The sequence below is a fragment of the Schistocerca piceifrons genome, chromosome X (assembly GCF_021461385.2).
Source record: "Schistocerca piceifrons isolate TAMUIC-IGC-003096 chromosome X, iqSchPice1.1, whole genome shotgun sequence".
Classification (NCBI taxonomy): Eukaryota; Metazoa; Arthropoda; class Insecta; order Orthoptera; family Acrididae; genus Schistocerca; species Schistocerca piceifrons.
Genome location: NC_060149.1, coordinates 514,841,050 through 514,862,974, shown reverse-complemented (window position 1 = coordinate 514,862,974; position 21,925 = coordinate 514,841,050).

Sequence of the window (21,925 nt, the reverse complement as noted above, 5' to 3'; positions counted from 1 at the left end):
TATATACACTTAATTTTACATTTATAAGTATTTATAATGTCTTGGAAATAATGAACTAATAATTTGCTTCATGAATGTATATTTTATAGAGCTTACAGCTAAAAAAAAAAAGAAAAAAGAAAACGTAAAAATTGTTTTTGTCACAAACTATCTGACATAGGATTTATCGTGTGACAACATCAGACGCGTGTAATTGTAGGTTCAAAAAACAGTCACACTGTTACCACAGAGTATGTACAATAAGCACACAGTCTGCCCCCCTGTGACAGAGAGTTCATTTTGCTGTCGTATATGAAACAAATCATACATGAAATTATCGAAGACATCTCATGAGATGGAGTCTACCAACTTGGAGTGAAAAATTATTAATGCAGTTGCTAGTTACCGCCAATGTATTTGAGTAATATCAGAGAAATATTTGTCCTTTCCCTGAGTTAATACTGTGACAAAATGCATTGTGGTAGGTAACTATGAAAGGACATTGAGTTCCTGAGGTGAATCCGACATGTTGCTTTCGTCATAGGCTACTATAATCCTTCCAAATACTAAACAAAGTTGTAATTCTTATTCGTGAAACATTATTGACATACATATATGTTTGTCTATGCAGTAGCTCATTTGTATTTGACCTTTATAACGAAAATCTTTGATTGTCAGAGGAATTGTATCTATTATGTACCGAAAGTTTCAAAACCCAAAGTGGTAGATGAAGCTGTCATGCCAAGCAATTCAGAAATATTCAACAGAAGGGAGTGGACCATGCAGCAGAACCAGTCCATGGGTAGGTAGCTGCTGCAACAAGGTCTCCTGGCTCAAGGTAACGTTATTGGCTGACCACAAAGCTGTGCCCAGCATGAAATGCAATGTACACACCTCTAGCATCAAAGTTTCAACGGATCATCAACACCGTCATATGATTAGTATTGTAATAGGATGACCAGAGCAGGTGACGCGGTTGGGGTTGTAGGGCGTGGGTGAGTAGAAGGTGGTTGCTTTTAGCAATCCTCCTCTTTATTGTTGGTTCTTCCAATACATTTTCCGGTAGCTCAGCCCCACCGCTCGTGTCGTGGTGGAGATGTGTTGATGCGCACAGCCCGGGGAATGCGACGCCGTGCTCGGTCAGCAGCTGCGCAGGCAGTAGGAGGTTAGCAGCACGAGGTCTGGCCTAGCTCGCCTCCTGCAGACGCTGCGGCTAGTGACGATGCCGGGAGTCGCCGGTGCAGCAGTGGGCAACGCCCTCCGCCAGCCAGTCCTCGGGGACAGTGTCACTGATGACAACGACGTAACAGCGACTGAACAACCAATCAGTCGAACCGATGCCGACGCCCACCTCTGATGCCCTTCAATAGTGCAGACCGCTGCTGAATCCGCCGGTTACATGGCGCTGTGTTTATTAGAATGTTCTCGATAACTTGGCTAACGCAACCGCACCGGCCCGCGCCTGTGTAATTCTGCTAATGCTGCATTCTGACTGTTGATGGCTGCCGAGCACGTACACACATACCAATGCTCGTTGCAAAACTGTGTCACCTGCATAACGCGCCGGCCAGCCTTCATCTGCCGTCTGCCACGAGGCTGGCGCATAGCGCACTGAAACACACTAAATCACAATTTTGCACCATATTTCCTAAAAATAACCCCTTGTCATCTACAGTATGATGAATGAATTCAAGAGTGAGGTAATCTTTGTTAATGCTGTCACTGTAATTATCTTGTAACTTGGGACTTGCAGTGACTATCAGTGGTAAGGTTCTTTGCTTTCTGAGAGTTAATTATTGTTCTTTTCAGATTCTGGAAAGATATGTCAGTCTTATGAGGCATTGATTGGGCATTGGAGATCTAGTACATGTTTGGCTTTGAAGTAATCCGATGTCAGCTGGCACTGACTGGGGAGCCTTAGCAACAATACTAGGCTCACAGCGGACTAGGGCCAAGAGATTACGTTGACCGAGATTTGATAGTAGGAATGTACTTTATTTGGGTAGAGTGTTGGATTTTGTAGTAGTGTGGGCCACTGTCATTGCATTTCATTGTATGATAAGTATAGAACATTTATTTACTCTTCAGAAATTGTGCAAGAGTATTTTATTTTATAGTGTAAATGAATGTTTCTCATGAATGATTTTTTTAGTTTTTAAAGTGGACTGATAGGATATAATGTTTTTCATTTCATGTTTTATCTTTTTTATTTTTGTTTTAAATTCTTATGCTTGCATGTAAAAACTTAATAAATGTTTAGTTTTAACAAATGTTTGAAAGTGCTATTCTGCCTTTTGCAACCTAGTCCTCACTTAGCTGCCCACTTTTACAGGGGTTATGGGTGCAACATCGTAAGTTCTCCGTGGTCCCTGTCTCCCCTCTACAAGATGCCTAGATATACCTTTGAAAACCCACTCATATTAAAGTGTATGATTACTGATAGATCCTTTATCACCTGTAGAAGATACAGTGCACACAGGAGAGGACTGTATTAGAGACATCTGCACTGAAAAGTGATCACCAGTAATTACGTAAACACTCATTTAAATGCACCATTTTCTAACTGACAACTGTGGACTCTCTTTTCTTGGGGGGAGAGGGAGCAGAATGCATATGCCTTTACTGTACAGCTGAGTCTGGTGAAACATAGCAAAGTGCAATAACGCCATTTCCTATAACTCTACTTCTTAGATAATTATTTTTCTTTTCTTTCAGTGGCTTACTCTGAGAACTATCTATGACCATCTGTTTTCTTTTCCTTCAAATAGAGTTTTGTGTAGATATTTCCTTTGCAAACATCAGAGGCATGTTTGCTAAGGGAATAAACAGCCACAGCTTAGAGTTCATCCACTGTAGTGTCTGATGTGGTTTATCCAAACTATAAAAATAACTAATAGAAGAAGCTAATCATCATCCTTATATGTTTCAGCACTAATAAACGTGAAGTAATCTCTCATTTAAACAACACTGTTATGTCCATCATTGAACTATTAGATTACAATTCCAACCAGTTTCAGAGAACAAAGCTTCAAAAGTTCGGTGTTACGAAGGAATACCAGCAGTATAACTGTGTCAATAACTTTTCACAGTGTCCTTAACTTTTCACTGAACAGACAACTGTAGAGTTCCTAATGATGAAGTAAGGCTTTCTGGTGAAGCACTAAATATTTTATGGCTACCCACACAACTAAGGGTGAGAGAGGTAAAAAAGATTTTTGTAAGAAACTTCCTACTCAGTTGGAAAATAGGACAACCAAAACTGCAATACTGAAATGCCTTACTGTACAATATGTTCATTGACATTTAAGTATTTGTTTTTATTTCATGATGGGATCAATTCACATAAGGTATAAGTCAGTTCTGAAAAGACTTCTCTCCCTTATATACCAGTTGTGCCTGTATAAATAACTGTTAAGGCATTTAGAAGTTTATCATTAAGCCAAAGTGAACAACTTAAAACCATGAATGGGAACTAAATATATACACACAATCATAATACGCACACATTATAATGAATTTAATAAGTTTGCTACATACTAGTGGTATGAGTTCACTGAGGCACCGAGTCCAAAATCAATAAGTGAATTTATCCAGTTTCAAGTACAGGAAAACAATTCCCTGCATATACGTAACACTCTGGTTTAAAATAATTTTTCTGAAACAAACTGTCTTCATTTTGTATGGTTTTTTTTTTTACCAGTTTTGTACTTTTATTTTCTGCATGCACCAGCATTATAATTATTGGGTCAAATATAATTCCATCCTTTTGGCAAGATATTTATATTCACTGTAACCTTTTACTTTCTGTCTACCATCCAAATCAGCCAAATGTGTCTAATAAGATACATGATGATAATATCATTAATTCAGAAAAACAAAATTTTATGAATGGGTGCACATTGTGCAACAGACTGCCAAGATATCTAAAGAACATATAATTGAAATTTGTTTTAAATAAAGTTACACCACACAGGAAACGAATAAGCATCACATATTATGTACCTTCCAGTTCTGCGTAGCATAGTCCATAATACAGGAACTGCAGCATTGCAGTTGTGAGGCAACAGAATCCAGAAATTGTATCCTACAAAATCTGCTAATGGCAAGAAAATAGTTGCACAACTATTCTGGTAGAATATCAAATTATGGGCAGCTAAAATAATCATACAGAACCAACAAAATTGTCTGTATAAACATTTAGAAATACCTCTTGTGAAATGGGAAGAATAATATTTACAGTTCAACAATGAATTTAGAAAATGCAAAGAGAAAGAGGCAGGTAACAATCATCTGGTATTAAAATGTCATACCATTACTATCAAAGGACATTTTAATCGAGAAAACATGGCCAAGAGGCAGCTGGACAAAAGAGCTGTTGAGCATACTACCCAGGATGATGTTCTGGACTTTGACAACTTCTTAACTGCCTGGACCTTCTGGATTCTTTCCACCAACAGCAGCTTTTCTGGACTGGACAGAGAGAACTCTCCTTGCAACATTTCTTTAATTCTCCAAATTCCATTGGCCTCAACCTGCACTACTCTGTGTCTTTCACTTGTCTCTACACCTTCTCTGCTCCCTTTCCAGTCCCAACACACCCTTCTGTTCCACAGGTGCACATGTACTGTCTGTTTCCATTTTCTACTTTCTCTGCCCTCCCCCAGCCTTCCCCTCCCTCCCAAAAAATAATCACCTAATGGTGCAACTTGTTACTCACTATCCTATTTCCTCAAAATTCCTGGATGCTCCCATAGGCAGCACTAGTAACTTCCCCCAACCCTAGATTGCTATCATTTGCACTCCCCATCCCATGCCTATCGCATGCAAGTATGTGTATGAGTGTGTGTGTGTGTGTGTGTGTGCATGAGGAATTGACTAATTTGAATGACAGGTTCCACCTATTCATCCTCTGTAAAATTACAGAGTAACAGCACTCACAATCACACAGTTTATGGGTGCTTATTTCTTGTAACTTCTTATTAAGACAACTACAATCAGATATTTGTAATACTTTCCTTTGAAAAGTTACATTTTCCTCTTTCAAGAATTTGTCTATGGATTTTTATCAGCAATAAAAAAGTGAAGCAAGTATGTGCAATACTTGCATCTCAGTCACTGCATAAGATGTAAGCAAACAGTGATATACTGAGGTCTTGCTACTTCCCCAGAGTGATATTCTCAGCTATTTATCCTAATATAAATTAGAAGTTCTTATTATATGAAGTTAAAAATCACGTAGTGCCATGACCCCTTGCATTTTTATAGTATATCTACAGTATCTGTACATGCAGTGAAACATTCATTGGGGAATTATGTATCTCAATTTTTCTGCCATTATGGTTTTTATACCAAAAAGTGCATTAAATACAGTATGAACATATAGAATATGTTTTACTATATATAAATTCGTTAGATCTTGAGCAAAATACTTCGGCACCTGCAACAGGAACTCAGTTCATGTTCTCACTGCTGGGCATGTCTACCCATTTATTCCAAAGGGTGGCCACCTCAGTTTGCAGTCACCTGCTGACTTGTGTGCTTCATCCACTACCAGCTGCTGTGCCAGTATTTTCATATGCTGATTTTATTACTTGTCACTCTAGTGAAAGGCAAAAGACTTATTAGTAATATTAGGATAACCTGTTAATATGAACATTCTCTAGCTGTAGCTTAGAAGTTCTGTTTGTGAATAGGCTTCAGCTGTTGATATGCACTTCATCTACTGAGCAGTGATTCCACACAACCAAACCCTCATGACTTCCATCACCCACTACTATACCATAATATCTGTGCAGATGTAGGCCACGTTATTTCACTCTACCAAATTATCACCTACCAGCCTAACCTGAACCTTGGGCTATGCTACAGATCAGTCATTCACCATAACAAAATGCATATGCAATCTTGTTATGGTAGTGTCCAGTTATACAGATAAAATAGTTGTGTTCACACATTGGCAGTTCATATGTGTAAGGAAGTAGCTTTTGAAAAGTAATTTTAGAGATAAGTGCTGAAGATTATATGGGTAGATCAGTTAACTAATGAGGTGCTTCTGAATATAGTTGGTGAGAAAAGAAAGTAACAGCACAACTTTACCAAAAGATGGGACTGATTTATAGCACTCAGCTTTAGGCATCAGGTCAGTATGGTAATGGAGGGAAATGTATTGGATAAAAACTGTACAAGTACACCAAGGTTTGACTACTGTAAGTAGGTTAGAATGAATATAGGTTGCAGAAGTTAAAAAGATATGTAGAGGCTTCCACAGGGTGCACCAGAGTGGACAGTTGATCCATTTGGTCTTTGGATTGAAGAAGATGGCACTAATGACAACAATAACATCATCTGGAAATTCTACCATTTACAGTTTTTTCCGATTTACTGAATTCTTTTCTTCCTCTATGTGGTTTGTACTTCTGCTGAAAAGGTAGGCGGAGGAAAGTGGAAGAGCAAAGACATGTAAATTTGGCAAGAATGATACTGACAAAAATTAATTATTTGTTGACAGTGATGCAGATCCTGTTTATGCACAATGAAATTCTTTGGATGTTGATAATACCCCAAGTGTGGCTTAGCACTGTTCTACCATCAGCTAACTTTATAAGAATTACAGATAGCTCTAGCTACACATTGCAGAGTCTTTAATGGTGGCAGTTTAAAAATTAAATCTGTATCGACAAGCACCTGAAAGGTGGTTACAGTCACTGGTTAGTTTTACTTTGTAACAAAAGGAAAACGAATAATAAGTCTGTTTAAGGGTTAGCAGTTGTTTACCCTCATGTTGAACATGGGGCATTAGCACTGTTTTTAGCCTACTTTATTTCCCTATAAATGTTTTTGTGTATTTATTTTTAGGAAGGAGCACAATTTACATTCACTGAAGGAGAAGTGGGAAATACGTGACAATATACATCTACATCTATACTCAGCAAGGCAACTTTGTGTATCAGTGTCACTTCTCCCTTTTTCTGTTCCACTTGCACGTGATTCATGGGAAGAACGATTACAGGTTTGCCTTTGCGTGGGCTCAAATTTCTCTAATTTAACCTTGACAGTCTTTTTGTGAGATAATAGGAGGAAGAAATATTTCAGCTGGCTCCTCCAGAATGTACACTTCACACATTCTCCCAACTCTAACAGTAAACTGTGTCGTGATGCTGAATACCTTTCTTCCAGCATCTGCCACTATAGTTTGCTGAGCATCTCCAAGGTGCAACCGTGCTTACTAACTGAACCTGTAAGAAAATGTGCTACCCTTCTTTGGATGTATTCTATCTTCTCTACCAGTCCTACCTGGCACAGATATCATACTGTTGGTTCAAGTATTGTTTGAATAAGTGTTGTGTAAGGTGCTTTCTTTGCTGATGGACTAAATTTCATGAGGATTCTTCCAATGAATCTCAGCCTTGTATCTGACGCACTTATCATTAATTTTCTGTTGTTGATGCATTTCAAATCATTTCATACACATACTCCTAGATACACAGGCTGTTCAGAAAGTAGGGAACGTTTCCGTCTGATGCCACAAAGTGCTCGCCGATCTCGTATACTGTAGTATGTGTGTGTTCGGCAGCTCAGTCGGCATCCATCTGTGAGAAAGGGAACGTCTCTGCATGTCTGGTTTTTTTGATATTCGAATTTGAAATGTGTGCTGCAATCGAAAATACCCCCAATTGTGAGGTGCAGTCTGTGATACGGTTTTTGTTGGCAAAACACCTAAAACCAATAGAAATTTATCGTGAACTGGGTGAAGTGTATAGAAACAACATAATGAGTGAATGTTCCATCCAGAAATGGTGCATTAGGTTTAAAATTGGACGAACCAACATTCATGATGAAGAGAAGAGCAGACGCCTGAGCATTGTGACTGACGATCTTGTCACTACAGTTGATGAAACGGTTCATGAAAATTGTCACTTCACAATAACGGAGCTTTTGCTTTCTTTTCCTCAAGGTTTGCAGACTTTGTTGTTTCAAACTGTCACTCAAAAGCTAGCCATAAATTTTGTGCATGATGGGTGCTCAAAATCACCATGAAGGACAGCAAATGAGGGCAACATTGGCATTTCTGGAGGCCTGTCACAAACATGGTAATTCATTTCTGGATCGGATAGTAACCGATGACGAGATTTGGATGAAACACGCCAATTGCAAGACATGTGAAAAGAAAGTTGTTTCATACATCATACTGTATCGAAAATCGAATTGGTGTCCTGTCAGGTCCAGAAAAATTTCTCTGCTGAATGATTTCAGTTGCTTTTCTATCACTTATTTTGATATCTGTCATTTTTGCAATGGTTTCAATTAAGAACTAGAAAGTGATCTTCCTCTGAGAAACAGTTTTGGACTAAGACATCCAATATTTTGAGCTTTTCTGTGCTGATTTCTGTTTCAATACAGTTATGGTCATAGAGTGTGTGCACAGATGGTTTTGATTCATTTACTGATTTAAAGTAAGACCAGAACTTCTTAGGATTTTCTGCTAACTTGTTGGACAGTGGTTTACTTTCATATTTTTTGATGCTTCACGCACAGTCCCCCTTATGCTAATTTTGGCTTTGTTAATGTTTTTTTGTCTGTGCATCTTTGGCTTCATTTAAATCTGTAGCGAAGTTCTCTTTGCTTTTCTGACAACCTCTTAACAAAGTTGTCAAACCATGGTGTGTTTTTTCCATCCCTCACAACTCTGCTTGGTACATGCTTGTATAAAGTATAATACATGATGTTCTCAAATTTTGTCCACTGATGCTCACTGATGTCAATGTTGGGAATGAAATTTTAATGGTGATTTGCCAGGTTATCTGAAATTTGTCTCTTGTTGCTCTTCCTACACAGAAAGATCTTCCAGCCTTTCATGCTGTAATGGCCTTATGATCACTGATACCATGTTCTACACTAAATGAGTTGAAATGTTCTGGACTGTTTGTCACCAGCAGGTCTATAATATCATCCCCATGAGTCATTTCTCTGATTTACTGCTCAAATTAATTTTTGGACAAGGCACTTAGAAAAATTTTGTGTGATTCTCTGTCTCTACTACTCATCATAATCACTAAAATTTATAACATGACCATGGAAATTATACAAAATATTTTCCAAGCGTCCTCTCTGCTGTTCTGCTGAAACTGTTGCTGAGGCATGGTGTCTATAAAAGCGTCATATAAGCATGTTTGATCCACCTTTAACACTTATCTTCACCCAAATTATTTCGCATTCTCAGTGTGCTAATCTCATTAGATATTATCATAGTCAGTATTATGTCAACAAAGGTCAAGCATCAATTTAATACTGATTCTTTAAATGTTTCATTAAGAAAAAAAGGCAGAGAGGTATTTCCTACAGCTTAGAATTAATGAAAAAATGTTGAAAATTAATGTCCCAGAATTGTTTATATGAAAATTCTTACAGGTTTTTAAATAAAACAAACATCATTAACACTCTGAATCTTTATTTTCCTTGTCTACTTATTTGCAGCCCGCCTCTGCTACAGGGCTCCAACTTATGGTGTGTAATGTGGCAGTGTGTATTATACATAACTATGTCAGTTCATAGAGCGAACATGCTGTAATCAAGTTTCAAATGCAAAGAGTTTCTACACACATGGAGCTCCTTCTTCTTCCACATGACAGTGGCAGGCCACATACGAGCAGTGCAACATTTCCAACAGACACACACCTTTGGGTTACTGCCCTCAATCATCGTCCACACAGACTCCACTTTGGCCACATCTGATTTTCAAAGTCAGTCTTTCTACAATGACGGTATCAACAAAACCTCATCTCTGGGAGGAATGTATTCATTGCATGGTGACTATGCTGAGATATAAATATGTAGACACGAAGAATAAAGATGTGCTTTATGGCAATATGTAATAAAGTTTTCTGAATACATTATTTGTATTTACAACCAAGGCTTGTAATTCATGATGTCCTTATGGACTTGCTTGTCAGTACCAATTGCTGGGTTCCTCCTAAAGGATACCAGTTGTACAGGCTGTCTCACAGAAAACCAATACGCCTCACGTACCAGTTAATCATGTCGAGTCAAATTGCTTGGGAAGTGGTAACACTGTCTTGAAAGTTTGCTACACTGCATTTTATTGGATAATTGAGTGCAGCTGTGTGTTCATGCATCAGTTGTGATGAGCTTGTAAGGTTAAGTTGTCACAGAAAAAGGCCAGTTTCCATTAGAACAGTGAATTGATATTATGGAGTGTTAGATAAAGGCAGACTCCATCAAGAAGTCTCAAAAAGTGTTTCAAGCAAAGTATCCTGGTAGAGAATTTCCCACAACAAGAACTATTCAAGATCTGTATAAGAAATGGAGGGCTGTAGGATCTGTTCAGAATGTGCAGAGCAATAGGCAGTTCACAGTAATGACCCCTGAAATTATAGACAGAATTTGCATGGTCATTACGAGAAGTCCCCACATGTCAGTAAGGAGGTTATTACATCAGGTCAATGTATCTTATACATCACTTCATTCTGTACTGAAAGATACAAAATCAAAAGCCTATTCTGTGAGTGTGGTGAAATAGTTGAAATCTGAGGATCAGGGAACAAGAGTTCATTATTGTAACTGGTTGTTAACATCAATTGCTACTGACTGCTGGGACCCCTTGCTTTACTTCATGTTGGATGAGGCCTGGTTGCATTTCTCAGGCTGAGAAGACTCCGAGAATTTCAGATTCTGATCACAGGACAATCCACATTTTCTGTGTGAAGAATTTCTCTATACAGGTTGCATTGTCTGGCATGTACATTACTGGATACATATTTTTCCATTACACATTAAACAGTGCCAAATATCTAGACATCTTTTGACCGTTTCTGCACACAATTAACAGATGCAGAGATGCTATATGCAGTAACCAACAAGATGGAGCAGCTGCCCACACATCAAAATGAAGTATGGCCCACATCACCAGTGTGTGCCCAGAAAGACTTGTCAGTAGAGGCCACTGGCCCTTTCGGTCCCTGGACATAGCATCATCTGATGTTTATTTATGGGGAACATGGCATGCCATCTGATAATGAGGAAACTGTTTTGTTCAAAGTGAAAAAATGCAAAAAGGGAGTAAAAAATATCACGTACAAATGAAAATACATAAATAAAGCAAAAGTAAATGGTTTACATCAACTATTCTTCTATGGTCATCTCAAAGAAGATAATCAGAGATGTGTGCAAGTGAGTATGGTGAAGTTTTACTATCAGTTCATTGTGGGGAATATTAACTGCTGAAAACAATGCTTCGGTATGGCAAAAACTGTATCATTACTATTTCCTTATAGGTGTATAAGGGATTGTTATGGAGTTGTGTCAGAGAGGGATCTCGAAGAGATATTCACAAACTTTTACAGCAAACAAATGAAAGACGAACAAGATATATATATTCACAAGTGCTGCCACAGATTTACATATTATATATCATCAACTTCCTGAAGATGTCAAGTAAATACCAGGGCATTTCAAAATATCCATGGCATGACAAAAATTCATGTCCACCATATTACAACTTGTTTACTTTAGAAATTCTCCAAAGGACATGAGATATAAAAATAGGTCAGAAAATGCAACACCAGGGCACATATGCACATTAGTTGAGAACCACATACACCCATATCCAACAAAAAAGGTAAATAATACATCAAGAGATTTACAATATTTCAGTGAGATGCTTAATATCAATATAATACATGACATGTTCATGGAAATGAGCCTGAAAAATGGGTTTCCAACTATGTGGTTAAGAAGCCACAACTGGTACTACTGCACTTGTGGGGAGTTATCAGAACAGTTGAAAAGTCAATCACTGAATGTATGTGAAAAATGTTAGCACCAGCAGAGTATATAGTCCATAAGAGGAAAACAGGAAGTTCACAAGCAAAATGGAAGCCCTGTGTAATGTCTGTAAGATGTGCAGATTATATGGAGAATCTGCAGCTGTCAGAGATACCAGCACAGGAAGCATTCTACTGCAGGCAGCTCACCATTAATGTCTTTAATACCCACATTAACATGAGGGACAAGACTGCTAAATTTTGATATATCATGAGGCAGACTAAGGAAGATCTAAATGAAATTTGCTCTTTTATCTTAGATTACATTACTAATGCATTACCAAGTTCTATTAAGTACTTACATATATTTTCTGATGGGTACCCAGACCAGAAAAAAAGATCACTGTTATCAGATTTTTCTCAAACCTCGTTACTGCTGGAAGATTTCAAAATGTACAGAAATATTTTCTCGTATGTATCCAGTCTTTCGTGCCAAACAGCGATGATTTTAGTTATCGAGATGATGTGTAGAATTAATAGTAGCTTCTATCAAGACTAACAAATTGACTTTTAAAATGGTATGAACAGCAGACATTTTTGATTTTCCTACTTGGTGGCCAAAATACTTCAATAAATCAGTACTTTCAGAGGAATCTATGGGAAGCAGAGTAAAGAAAGATGAGAAAGTAACAGTCCATATCAGTACATTTATAGAATTTCAGTGTGAAGAGGATCATGTCATAGGAAAGAATTTCACTGATGGACTGTTTTCTCATTATTTTAATCTGTTGCTTTCTACAAACAACAGTCCATTGATGCCATGTTCTCCTGCTTACTCTCAGAACTATGTGGAAGTATATGGGAATTAATTAGTTGACATCAAGAAATTGCACCCATACATACCAACAGAGTATCATGACTTTTATAATCAACTACCAACTAGATCCTCCACAACAGCTTGTGACTAGTTAAGTTGATAAATCTCCATACACAAATATAAGAAATTTTTATGCCCACATCTCTTATTGAATTTCTAACATTTGTGTAGCTTTAGGATGCAACAGATGTGCCATAAAATCAACATCTTTTTTCTTCAAACACAATGTCCTGTGTCGAAAATTGTGAGTCATAAACAATATTAATTTCTTTTGTTACTAAGGGTTCCTGGCACTGGGCGGAAATTTAAAACTTTTTTGGTAGTATAATATAGAGATTCTAAATTCATTAAAGGCTATTAAAAGCGATTTACTGCTTTTTTTTCTAAATTATTACTGTTTATTGCAGAAACAGCAGTCTCTTGTATTGGCCTCATGTTATCGAACAGGACATTAAAATATTTGCACTCAGCGGTAGATAAACGAAAAGCAAATTCATATTTCTCCTCACTAGATTATCCCCTACAGAATCCCTTTTATATTTACTGGTAAATGTGACTGAGTGGAGAAATGTTGTTTCAGAAATGAATGATTCAGATGTACTGTTTTGTTAATATCAGTTGTTTTGTATATTCCTTTTTGTAATTATGTGCTGAGCATGAGTGTAGCCATGGACACCGTCAGGAGTGCCTGGAAATGGGCACACATTGGAACTTTGAAGTCTGTGGGCAGAAACACTTTTGAAAGTGTATAGACAACTGAGAGGAGAAACATGAATGAGAAGTGTATGAATATTATGATTACTGATACATTTCTGCATTATAATCGTAATAACTTTTTGTCTACAAGAAAAGAGTGTTCAAGCTACTGAAATGTAAAGTAATATTCCAGGAAATCAGAAATATTATGTACCTTGTTTTATTCAAAATTTGCGTTTATTGTTATGTCATGTTATGGCCAGGGAATGTTATTTTGAAATATTTATCGCATGAAGTTTTGAATATCAGTTTATGTAAAATGCTACTTTCAAACTGGAACTATTCCACTTGTTTTAACTTCGGCTCCTGATTATGACCATTTTTTACTGAATTTTCAAATTCTGTACATTCTTGAAATAATTCAAAATGTTAATCATGCTTTAGCACACTTAAATTCATTACTCAGGCTAGTATTTTCAATGTGCCAATTCTAATGCTCCATTTAATTTCACTGTAAAATCCATTAATCAAAAGATATAAATAATTAAAAATAATAATACAGTTCACCATGTGAAATTTCTAGTGAGCCAGTCTGTGTATTTATATAATGATATGTACACAATTAGAAAGACTGGCATTCCAACTTTGCAATAACGCATTCCAATTTTCATAAAACTAATTAACTTATGAGACAATTAATACTGAAATTCCATATCATCATAATTTTTCTTAGCATATTACACCACTGGGCATGTTAAATTCCAACTTGGGCCAGTACATTTTTGTTACTCCAACTTTTATGAACCATTAAATAAAACTGATCAATGCTGCCTGCTGAATGTCTGTAGACCTAAATCAAAAACCAAGAAAGCTTTCTGGCTGTTATTATTCCAAACAGGTATCAGATTCTTGGTCAAATAGTCGAAGATGGATCTGCACAAACTAAAAGCAACCATTCAGACTTTTTTGAAAGAAAAAAAAGAGGTGCCACTGATAAGTTCAAAAAACACCAAGTCCTAACATAATGTGCTGACATAATGAGTGAATGTAAAGAAAATGTCCATGGTAATGAGAGTGAAATCTGTGAAGCTGTATGCTAGAAACCATCCCAAGAAAATAGTAGAAGAAGTGAGGAGAACCAGAAATACAAGAAGGGCCACATTCTAATATATGGAGACAGTAATGCTCACAGATCAATGCAAGACAACATAAGTATCCAAGATGACTTTATACTTGTGGCTTACATTCAACATGGAGCCGTCCTTTCTGCTGCTGTGAAGCTGTGTACACAAGATAGTGAATCTTTCTCATCAAATAATGGCTTCATTATCATGGGAGTTGTAAATTATGTAGCTAAAAATCCAGTAAATTGTGCAATCAGACACATGAAAGTGACAATTAATATATTAATTGGCAGTAACATAATTGTTGTTAATATTCCACAGAGACATGATATAATGGAACAATCTATTGTGAACTAGGAAGCGCATGAAACAAATTATAGGCTTAAAAATAATACATACTAAATTTCACAATGTGTCTCTGGTAAATATCAGGAATCTAAAAAGGGACATGCACACAATTCATGGTATGTACATAAAGAAAAGAGGTAAAAAAGGTTGTCAGAAAATCAGTTATTGAGGATGTTAGACAAAATTTTGCACAAAATGGTGTAATAAGTCCATTGCCATGGAGTTGCACAACCCACCCAGGTAGGATCTGCCACACAAACAGCCACTGGTGGCAGCAAGGGAAACTTGTAAAGGCTGCTGGACAGCTTAGTAGCACTAAATCATCCTGTGTGGTTCAGCAGGAGAAATCATAATTAATATAATGTGGTAGAATTTTTGTAGTCTTAAAAACAAGCAATGTGGAAAGTGCCACCTTCAACCAGTGTTCAGCATTCCAAACTTAGATTCAAATTGATTCAATGACAGTTTCAGAGTCTTAGCAATAAGTACAATAAGTTGGATATCATTGCAGTGATTGATAAAAGTGATGTTTCAGTTATAAGTGAACAGTGGTATACAGATGACCTAATCAGTGTACATCAGCCACTCTAAAGGAACTTTTCCTCTGCCCTCAGCAGAAAAGAGAACTGTGGTGGTGGGTTAGCTGTCTTTGCACCAAGATGTAATAACTATAATGTAACCAATGTAAGTCCTTTCAGTATAGAGCACATAATAGAACTAGCAGCAAATAACTATAAGTTGGGGAAGAGAACTCAATTATTGTAGGCTTATGACGACTTCTAGGTGGTAGCATAAATATACCCTTTGAAGTTCTTAATTACCTGTTTGTTGCCATAGACAGTATACATTACAATAAAAATGGATGAGTTAACAACATACTAAAAACACTGTCCCAACAGGTCTTGAAGGTCCAACAGTATTGACTGGCTGCCATGTCACCCTCACCCCTTAGGCATAATTGGATGTGGATACAGAGGGGTATGTGGTCTGCACATGGCTCTCCTGACTGTTGTCCATATTTGTGACTGGTGCCACTACTTCTCAGCCAAGTAGCCCCTCAATTGGCCTTATGAGAGCTGAGTGCATCTTGGTTACAAACAGCATTTTGCAGTCCTGGATGGTGATCCATCCAAGTACAAACCAAGCCTGATAGCACTTAACTTTGGTGATCTGACAGGAACCGGTTTTACCACTGCAGCAAGGCTGTTGGCTAACATCTTACGAACTGGAGATTTAAAGATTGACTGACTGTCTAATGACCTCAGCTCAGAAAAACTAATGCAAATACTAGCTAAATTTAACTTAACTTACCTGATAAATGAACTCACTAGAGAGGTCAATAGCATCAAATCATGAGTTGACAACATTATAACTAACATGTCTCACTTTACTTCAGTGCATTAGTTCTGCAGCTTGCCATTCTTGACCATCATGCTGTACAGGTATAAGCTTTAAATGTTCACATCAGCAGCAAAAAGAAACAATTTAAGACAAGAAGAACCACTCATGATGACTTTATTGAAGGGAATTTTCATCAGATTTTTATTTTTGCTTTGATGTCTCAGGTACAGAACTGACCTTGCCAGTGAATGACTGGAAAAAAAGTTTGAAGAAGCTGCATAAGCCCTGACATGAACAGCAAGAGAAACATTTAGCCTTTTCCAATTTTTAATGCTAAGGAATAACAATAATAATAGGTAGAATTTAAGAACTATCATCATTAGTGCAAAATTCTGCTGTTGTAAACTAAAACCAAATATCCAGTCACAATGTTAAGAAACTCTACTGACACTGGCTTAGCTGTTTAGAAAGATATAAACAGCTTTTAGCTTTGGGGGTTATAAGGACAAATCAACTAGTGACTGTGGACAGAGTATTATCAAATGTCAATATCAAATCACAAATGTTCTTAATGAGTGCTTTTCTTACATTGTAAAGTCCATCAGTAAACATATCAACAATCTTCAGCATACATACAAGGACATTCCATTCAAACGAAGCATATACTTTGTCCCAACTAACAGCAAGGAAATAAAAGACATAGTATGGTCACTAACAGATATAAAATGGACAAGCTATCATGGATTCTCTGCCCACACATTAAAAAATGCATATAAAACATATCTGAAACGATGGCCAAAGCAGTAAATAATGAAATTGAATCAGGTAGTTCCCAGACGATCTAAAGATAGCACAAATAACTACCATTTTCCAGAAAGATGATAAATCTAAAACTGAAAACTACTGAACTATATCAAACTTGGTTGCTTTTCCTAAGATAATTGAGAAAGTTATTTATACTGGCTTAATGACATTTCTGAGCCAACACAATCTAATATCTGAAAATCAGAATGGCCTTATGAGAAACATGTCAACTTAATTAGGCACAGCACAATTAACAGATGAAACAATAAGTGCCATAGAGAACGAGTAGTATGTTACAGGAGTGTTCCTTGATCTACATAACAGTGGGTCTTTCAGATCCAAAAATTACTAGTATCAAACATAGAGTACCTCAAGTTGCTGTGTTGAGATCTTTTGTGACAAATCTAGAGAATCATTGCAGAACCTGTTCCCAAAATAAAGTGTGCTCAACATTATACGTGTACATATATTAATAATAATGTTGCTTTTGAAACAGTAAATTCAAACTTAAACTGTGACATAGACCAGCAATATATAATAGGAATAAAAAAGTTTGGGTTTGAGGTTTTCCTGCAGGATGTATGCAACATAGCGTGACTCTGATATGGGTATATAACAGTTTTCAACAGGACCATAAACTATGGTGACATTAATCCCAACTGCATACAAATGAGGCCAATATGTTTTCATTCTGTTTTGGACTGCTGAAGGAAAAACACTGGTAAACATTAATTAGAGAATGAAAAATGTGCATGCAGCAGCATGTTGGTCAAAAACCAATTGTGTGGCATGGTGTGCCATGTTCTATGCTGGTCGCAATTTTTCACAAGACGCCAGTCAGTCTGGGAGATCAGCTTCATCCATCACAGACAACTTGGCATCTCCATTACTGGGGACTGGCACTGTGCAACACTGTAGAAATTACAGCATGCAATTAAGGTGAAACATTACGGAAAATTGCAACAGGAGGTGCTGCTGCCTCATGATAACACACATCCCCATATTGCAAATGTCGTAATGCAGAAGTTATGCCAACTGAAGTGGGAGACACTTGAGCAGTCACTCTATAACCCCTTAAAAGAGTCCTTGAGGGGTTGATAGTTCTGTTGGGCAAGGATGTGCAGCAGGCAGTTACAGACTTCTATATGCAACCGGACAAAGCATTTTGGCAAATGGGTGTCTTCAATCTGGTGCATTGGTGGGATGATTGCCTCAGTGCTCATCACAATTTTGCCTCATTGGTTTACTGGTTCTAGACTGTACAGACCTTGAAAGGAGATAACATATAATTAGCCACAGAACAGATTTATATGAAAAAAAGCACTTCACACTGGGATGGAGCTAGCAAAGTCTCACATCCCTTCCCACTAGCAAATTAAAAGCCACCTATAAAGAATTTTAACTGAAATGACGTGACTGGTTAGGCAGGTAGGGTATCATATTAAGGTCCGAAAATCCCTGTTCATCTCCTCTCCTAATCAGATTTGCACTGGTAGCTTGTGCATCCCAAAGGGAGCTGCTGGTTTCAGACGGTGTGACTGCCCAATGATTGTTTCTTCCAGTATTGGAACCAGAAATTTTCTCTACTGTGGCTTCTCCAGTGGCTGTTACAATGCATTATAGGAAGCAGCATGTTGTTATACACAGAGCTTGAGTGTGATGGTCTTCCAAAAGATTAAATTCATGTGGCAGATCCATGTTACAGTGAAATGAGAAAATCTCGGTGCCTGCACGATCTTAGGTGGAGAGTTCCATACACTGGGCAGCTTGTGAACCTGTGCAAGAATATTTCAGTTCTAGCTCACCCTCATTTGATTGTCATGTCATTCTATTAGATTTACCATGGCAACGGAAGTAATATCTCTATATTGCAACAGCTATCTTTAATGCAATTACCCAAGACCATAGGTCAATCATCATAGAAACAGCAGTATGAGTCTTTGTCTTCACTGTAAGAAATGCAGTATTTGTCTCAAACAGGGGAATGATTTACTTGCACAAACAAGTACTTTGCTGAGAAAATTTTGAAAAAGATGTGTTCAGTTGTTGGTTAAAACTGTAACATTTAATTTTTAATTTAATGAATATTGTTAAAATATCCTAACAATATTCACTCTAGTCATTTTAAAGATACCAAAATTCATAAATATATTTTGTAGTATAGTATAATACTATGTATAAATTACAGGGAATTTATAGAAAGACACTAAAAAAAAAAAAAAAAAAAAAAAAAAGACTCGCCATAAATTAATTATCCCAATGGGGTGGAAATCCGTGGACGTGATGTACATGTACAAACAAATGATTACAGTTTCAGAAAAATTGGCTTGCTCAAGAGAAAGAGCTTCAAAAATTGAGCAAGTCCATAACATGTTGGTCCACCTCTGGCCCTTATGGAAACAGTTACTTGGCTTCACGTTGATTAGTAGAGTTGTTGGATGTCCTCCATAGGTATATCGTACCAAATTCAATATGTATGAAGATGGTATCTGTTCTTTCGGTCATGTCCAAAAGAACACATACCATAGCTGACCATGCAGTTCATTAGAATGAAATTACAATTAAATCAATACAATGACATGAATACCCTTAGCTGCATACAGATGTTGATATACGTCAGCGTGGACAGCTGAAAATGTGTGCCCCGGCTGAGACTCGAACCCGGGATCTCCTGCTTACATAGCAGACACTCTATACATCTTTTTTAATTATTATTATTCATCTGAGCCACTGAGGACATAGAGGATAATGCGACTGCAGGGACTTATCTCTGGTATGTCTCCTGTGAGACCCACATTCCCAACTTATTGTCCCGTACTATATTCGTAGTGCCCCTGCCCATTTCACTCATTACTCGCAGCCTTACCGCTTCCCGTAAGAGTTCGGGCAATGCTTGTGCATCTGCACAGAAGATGGTCAAATGGACAGTGAGCCTTAACTACATATATATGAAGATGGTATCTGTTCTTTCAGACATGTGGGTCTCACAGGAGGCATGCCAGAGGTAAGTGCCTGCAGTCGCACTATCCTCTGTGTCCTTGGTGGCTCAGATGGATAGAGAGTCTGCCATGTAAGAAGGTGGTCCCAGGATCGAGTCCCGGTCATGTCATACATTTTCAACTGTCCCCCATTGACGTATATGAATGCCTGTATGCAGATAAGATTATTCATTTCATTGTATTGATTTAATTGTAATTTCATTCTAATGAGCAGCACAGTCACCGATGGTATCTGTTTTTTTGGACATGTCCGAAAGAACAGATACCATCTTCATATGTATAGTTAAGGTTCACTGGCCATTTGACCATCTTCTGTGTGGATGCACAAGCATTGCCAGAACTTTTATTGGAATCAGTAAAGCCACAAGTAATGAGTGTAATGGCAGGGGCACTACGAATATAGTGCGAGACATGGGAATGTGGGTCTCACGGGATGCATGCCAGAGATAAATCCCTCCAGTAGCACTATCTTCTGTGCCCTCAGTGGCTCAGATGGATAGAGTGTCTGCCATGTTAGCAGGAGATCCCGGGTTCGAGTCCCGATTGGGGCACACATTTTCAACTGTCCCAGTTGATGTATATCAACAGCTGTATGCAGCTAAGGGTATTCATTTCATTGTATTGATTTAATTGTAATTTCGTGTCAAATTCTGATCACTTGGTGTGTTAGATCTTCAAAATCCTGAGATGGTTGGAGGGCCCTGCCCATAATGCTACAACCATTCTCAGTTGGGGAGAGATCTGGTGACCTTGGTGGCCAAGAAAGGGATTTGTCAAGCACAAAGACAGACAGTAGAAACTCTTTACATATGCAGGTAATCTTTGTCTTCTGAAAATATAAGCCTAGGATGCCTTGCCATGAATAGCATCAAAATGTGTTGTAGAATATCGTTGACATAGCACTGTGTTCTGTAAGGGCACCACGAATGAAAACCAGAGGTGTCCTGCTATGCAGGCCTGGGTCTAAGGGCATGGAGGAGGGGGCCAGGCAAACCGGAGTGTCTGCCCTGGGCTGCAATTTCAGAGGGCATCAAACTCATATTCTAGTAGAAAAAAAAACCTTGTTTCGTAAAGCGCCTAGCATCCAAAGCACAGTGATCTATCAATTATTCATATTATTTTAAAATGCATCTGTATTGGTTTTAAACATATTTGAGCACATTCGAAGTTAACATCTGACTTAATCATAAGTAATTTTTAAATATGTGCATAGTGTACATGATGCTTCTGCCTGGGGCATCCCTGTCGTATTTAGAAAGACATAGCTTTCCCACAGACAAAAGAGGACAGCGTAACACGAGCTGTACCGAATAAACCTGAACGTGTGAATGCCAGTTGCTGTTTGTTTATCTGATTGACTGGATGTACGAATGGTAAATGCTGTTGTAATTACTAGGGAAATCCACAGATTCAGACCATCAGAGTGGAAACTGTCAATAAAATGTAGTGTAATATCTGTGTGATGCAAATTTTTCATGTCTTTGTTATGTTCGTACTATCGAATCTTTGGACAGTACAACGGTGGGTGTTCGTCTTTGTCACAAAACTGAACATCTGTGTGTGTGTGTGTGTGTGTGTGTGTGTGTGTGTAACGGTTATCTGTGAGGAACCATGGTTTTGTAAATCCTAGGCCCGTTTCACGCTGGGACACTCGTAACAGTCACCAGCGCCGGTCACCAACAGAGGTACCTTCTTTTGAACTGGAGCGTTCACACCAGGACACTACGCTGCCTCATGGAGCCACTGTGACCCAGCAGTGACTCACCCTCGCCACATGTGACAGACAACATCACTGTACAGCAGTCACCACAAGACACGCATTAATTTGAATTGGAGTTTTCACACTGGAACACTGATCACAGACACAGTGCTGCAGATTTGCCAACAGACAGGCAGTCATTTCTGAGACAGTGATGCAAAATATTCTTGTACCCTATACTGTACAGACTGTAGCCATGAGTTTAGGTTTGATTAACA